Source organism: Lactuca serriola, chromosome 7 (genome assembly GCF_051521515.1).
Source record: "Lactuca serriola cultivar US96UC23 chromosome 7, Lser_US96UC23_V15, whole genome shotgun sequence".
Taxonomy (NCBI): domain Eukaryota; kingdom Viridiplantae; phylum Streptophyta; class Magnoliopsida; order Asterales; family Asteraceae; genus Lactuca; species Lactuca serriola.
The window spans coordinates 154,588,794-154,594,802 of NC_136414.1; the positions used below are offsets into that span (position 1 = coordinate 154,588,794).

The window sequence follows — 6,009 nt, forward strand, 5'->3', positions numbered from 1 at the left end:
TGGAAAATTTCATGAATCCGACATTATTGATGAATACTATGTTTTTTTTTTCTTTTAAATTTATGAAAAAAAATGGTTATTTAGTCTTTGAATTGTTGAAACTTTCATAATGTAATCCAAATTGATGCACAAAAAATATATATATTGATATGAATTGTTGACACATAAAGTCATTGAAAAATTAAAAACATGTTTTATGTTTAAATATCATTATCTGAAACTCTTTTGTTCTTTCTGAAGCATCTCAAACCTTGCGCATTGACCAAACACCGTTCTTGCCACCAAAATATTGATTGGCTATTTGAATCCTTATAGTTATGTGTCTTTTTTGATCACCCCCTTTTATTTTTCAATAGTTTCTTTTAAATCCTCTTCTTTTGAAATTTATGAACTATGGGTTATAAAAAAACAAAGAATTCTTAAGGATTTAATAATAATTTCAGTTGTTAATTAGGAATGATAATTATATAGTGATACTAAGCTCATCGGAACTATCCAAATGAACAATAAAAGCAAATTAGGGTTCCAAATGTTATTAGAGGAAAGTTGAGGGACTAAAAGTAATAAACGGAGAATCTTTCCCATGTAAATAACCCACATGTTATCTTTGTTGGTGGTCTGTGAGTGTGAAAGGGGGGTGTTAAAAAAGACAAAGGAGACGGTGTCGTTTAGCAGCTACAGTAAAAGGCACGCGTGTGGACGGGGGGAGCAGTGAGGGCCTACCGCCAACGTAGCGACGACCGACTTTGTCTGTGGTCAACCGGCAACATTTTACTGTACAGATAGACACACTCTCGTCGTCTTTCTATATTATTTAATTATTTAATTTATACTATTATTTTTTTGAAGTAATCATAGAAATAACCAAATGATTTTTGAAGAATATAAATACAAATTTTTTTGGAATTTAACGAATGACCATTAATTCTGAACTAGAAATTTGGAAACGAGTTTATTTATGTCCGATTCATATGGATGTAATGTGTAAATTTTTTATTAGACAATGATATATATATATATATATATATATATATATATATATATATATATATATATATATATATATATATATATATATATATATATATATATATATATATATATATATATGGATCTTTTTTGTAAATTAAGGTGAGAAATTTTGTAATTTATTTTCTACACAAAACCAAACAAATCAATAAAAATATAGTGGCTAAAAATCTAAAACTCAAACATAAAAAAATTCCAGAGGTACATTTTCTATAAATTACATGGATAATTTTTATAATTTATTTTCTCCATAAAAATTAAATTTGCCAACATACAAAAGCTAAAATATAAAATTCAAAAATATATTATTTATTGACCACTTGCTTTTTATTATATATAATAGTTGTGGTGTTTCAAACTAAATTAGTTTTTATGTATATTTAAAAGTAAACTTTGTTAAAAACTATTTTCAGTGTAGAGTTTGGGTTTTGATTTAAATATTTCGGAGATAATAAAAAAAGTGCATTATTTTTTTTAAATATCCTTGGAATCCGAAGAACAAATATGAAATTGTTGTTGCAAATAAGAAAAAATCTAGCTTCTATATTTAAAAAAAAAAATCACAGTCAAGAAAGATATTAAATTTGAAACAAATTTATAAAAGGAAAATAAAGAAAATAATTTTGAGACAAATTCAATCAACTTTTATATCAAAGAACATATATTTAAATAAAATTATAATGAAATAATAAATTCAGATGCTTTATGATAACTAATTAATAATAATTTTTATTATAATTAAACAACATTTATCATAAATTTGTAATACAAATATCTAAAAATTAGTTTAAAAGTACTATAGAAAGTATGGAGATTTTAGATGAAGTTATGTTTCTTTGAAAATTTATTCTGATAAGTTTTATCCATTATAACATGTGTGGTTAAACTTTCACATTTAATTTAAGAAGGATGAGTATTTTTTAAACCTTTTTTCTTTAAATTATTCTTTTAAATTGTAATTCACGATCTCCCGTTACAGCAAACACATGTAAGCTGAATCTCCCAAAGAGATTAGAAGTGTTGACCCGCTTATAGGTACGGAATTCCAAGACTTTTGCTAATTGGTTTGCTAAAATATATCAAATTCTTAATTAAATAATCACATAGAATAATTTTTGTGTACGAGTACTCCTATATAAAATCTAGACTAAATTTCAAAAAATAGTCTTTGTGTTTGTAAAAAGTGGCAAGTTAAAGGTATCTTTCATTAGGGTAATACTGGTGGTCCCTAACGTTTCCAAAGCCTACTCGGATGGTCATTAGCTTTAATATCGTCAACCTACCTCCATTAGGGGGGGGGGGGGGGGCATTTTTGACCTTTCACTTGTTACCACCAAAGGGGCTCCCATAATGAAGTCTACACTCGTCCTTGATCCCAACTGTAATATTGTCCCTCACGAAACCATTTGTATTCTTATCTTCAACCTCCATTTCTTTCTTCAACCTCTCACAATCTACTTTGCGTTAGGGTTTTTGACAAAATGGTGTTAACATTGTGGAGCATTCGTTCCCGCTTTACCAATATTGATACGAAGAAGCTCTATGGTCCGTACAGTATAAATGGCCGTAATATGTGGAGAAAGTCACCATGTCCATTCACATTGACCCCTCTTCATCATCACCAACACGTAATGTATTTATATTTTGTCCTTTTGTTATATATATATATATATATATATATATATATATATATATATATATATATATATATATATATATATATATATCTTTAACACTATGTAGCACTATATAGGTTGGAAACCTAAAGAAAAAGAGGAAGAGATCACAGACTAAAGCACTTAGCCAGGGAAAAAGTTTGAGCGGAAAACATCTCACTGTTACTTGCAGCAAAGGCTACAACTCTAGGAGTTGCAAGGGCCAAGGAGGACCAAGTGCATTGAGTCAAGGAAAAAAGAATGGAAAGGGCCTAGGAGGGGCATGCTGCTTAGTTTCTAGTTTATTTGTCTTAATATGTTTAATTGTCAAACAATGTGGCACTTTACTTCTTTTTGGATTAAGACATGATGTTTTAACTCACTTCTAGTTGTTGACATTAATCTTTTGGTTTGTGATATGTTAACAGTGTATATTATATTTTGTGAATGTTTAAAATGTTTATCAATGTTAATTTGGATTGTTTAAAGTGTTTATCAATTGACCATTTATTGTTATATATCATTTATACATATTAGTTTTACTTTGGTATTACCATTACACATATAAGAAAAACATCAACACAACACGTACCGTTTCATTTAACATAAGTTTAATAGACATAAACTACTTCATTTCATACACCACAAATCGCATACATAAGTCAGGGAAATCCAACATCAAAATTTCCATCATTGGGATTGCATCAATATATAAAGAATTGCCCCTAAAATACCCTACCACTCCAATTTTTAAAAGTATAAAAGAAGAAAAACAACCAGATGACTATCAGGAGCCACCTCCACATCCTTGCTTGATTACACATCACGTTAAGAGAGCATAAAAGTCTACAAATGACTACAACTGACCTGGAGCACATTGGTGGGCCACACCATCTGATAAACCTGCAATTAGAACCATTCCTCGAGCATCACCAGAACCTCCTTCTTAGGTTTAAAATCGTTCATGACGTCACCATTCTTTCCGGGTGGCCACAGATACAAAACACCATTTTTTTTAAATAAGAGTATGTGTACAAGAAAGATGAAGAAGAATATGAAGGTAGGTTAAATCCTTAGGGTTTAAAATGAGGATGGGTGAAGGGAGGGGGTGAAGACGCCCATTTCTTTTATCAGAGGATAGAGGTGACACACGTAAAAGGTCAAAAATGCCCTCTAAGAAGGTCCACGTGTGCCTCTCTAACGGAACTAGGTTGACGACATTAAAGCCAAGGACCAACCGTGTAGGCTTTAGAAACGTTAGGGACCACCGATGTAACCCTAATAAAATATATCCTTAACTTACCACTTTTCGCAAACCATAGGGACCATTTTTGAAATTTAGTCTAAAATCTATTTACATTGTGTTAGATATACAACTATCCAGAGTAAGGTTTTTGTTAATTTTACACCTAAATTGTAACACTCATAAAAATTGCACCAATTTAAAACATTTTAATTCCTTCAAAATCCATTAAACTATTACAACTTGTTTAAAAGAGTTTAAACATCAGAGTATCCCTAGAACCAAATCACAAAAATCATGAAGTATGAGGAGTGGTACAATCACGCCTTCGCCTTGCCACGATCTCCTGAAGTACCTGAAACCAAAACACTACAACTATAAGCCCGAAAGCTTAGTGGGTTACCCCCAAAATACCAACAACATATAACCATACTCATATCTTATCACAATACAGAACAACCATGCATATCGAGTCTACAGTGTGACTGGTCCGCCCGCACCGGGCTTTCAATCCACCTGGTCCACTCTCTGAGTCTAGTCATGTATATCGAGTCTACAGTGTGATTGGTCAGCCCATATCGGGCCTTCAATCCACCTGGTCCACTCTCAAAGTCTACAGTATGACTGGTCCGCCCTCACCGGGCCTTCAGTTGGCCTGGTCCACTCTCCGAGCCTCGGCACGTCTGGACCGCCCTCTTGGGGCTTTAGCCTATCCGTACCACTCGCTGGGCCTTCGGTCTATCAGGTCCGCCCTGGGTGTGTTAGCCTACAACACAAAGCAGGACCTGCCTCAACCCAACTCCAGCCAAAAACCATGTGCACATAAAACAGTTAATCACATAAAGATCCTCAGCCAAACAAACGAATCTATCAGATCATGCAACATAGCAACATCCTAACTAGGATACCGACCTAACTGGTCACTAACATAACATTACCCTACATACCAGGATATCGACCTTAACAAGGTCACTAACATAATACCATCCTAGAACCAGGATGTGGATCTAGCAACTCAAAAACATATAAAACAAATACCCGGATTCCCATCCGATAAAGGGCTGACCTTGGTGCTGTAGACCCTGTTGATATAGTGATGGTAACTCACCTTGCAACTGCCGAACCGAATCACGAAAGCACAAACTCGAAGCACTGCCTCCAACTTCAACACCTATAATCATCAATGATCTAATGAAATAAATATCCGAAAATGACCATAATACCCCTGAAGGTCAAACTGGTCAAAGTCCACCTTCCTGATTGACTCTACTCGCCGAGTCAACTCGTCGACTCGCCGAGTTCTCAAACTCAGAAAACTCCCACAGCACGACTCAACTCGCCGAGTCACCCCAAGACTCGTCGAGTCCAACGATCTCTGAGTTTTATCCTGTCTAACTCACTGAGTCGCCAACTGACTCACTAATCCGAGGCTTTAACCAAAAGAGGTTGGGGTCCTGCGACCAGACTCGCCGAGTCCAAGAACAGACTCGCCGAGTCCACGACAATCTTCAATAGACTCGTCGAGTTGTTCTTCCAACTTGTCGAGGTCATGCTCATCTTCATATGACTCGCCGAGTCCACCCATGCACTCGCCGAGTCACTACTCGACTTAATGCCTGGAACCCTGGCCCAACTCGCCGAGTCATCTCCCAGACTCGCCGAGTTCATACGTGCATTCTTATATTCGAAAGATACAGAGCTACTCCTTTGCTCCAATCAATGGATCTGGGTCCCTAGAGTGCATTAGCAACATAAAGTTGCTACCTTTACGTGCTTCATGCCCCATAATTTAAAAACCAAGCTAGAAAGGAAATTATCTCCTGGGGAATAGCTTTTACATAGCAACTAAAAGGGCTTTCTGCATAATTGATCCAAATAGAACTCATATCTGGAGTTTCAAATCCGGATCTAACTCATGTACCAAGATCTCATCACAATATTTCCTCACAAACCCTAAAACTCCATGAAAGATGGATCTAGAAAGGAGAAAGCCAAGGATAACGATTCATTACCTCCAAAACGACCTCCTACTAAAGAGTAATTCGAATCTCCACAAATCTCCTTGATCCAAGCTTCTTGACC

General features: G+C 34.8%; 1 long non-coding RNA gene across 1 annotated transcript; it reads left to right on the forward strand.

Moving 5' to 3' along the window:
• Window positions 1-1,386: 1,386 nt before the first annotated feature.
• Window positions 1,387-3,157, forward strand: LOC145062440 (uncharacterized). The gene is made up of 2 exons (XR_013687562.1): window positions 1,387-2,657; window positions 2,783-3,157. It is a non-coding gene; the product is annotated as an uncharacterized LOC145062440 (long non-coding RNA).
• The last annotated feature ends 2,852 nt before the right edge of the window (window positions 3,158-6,009 follow it).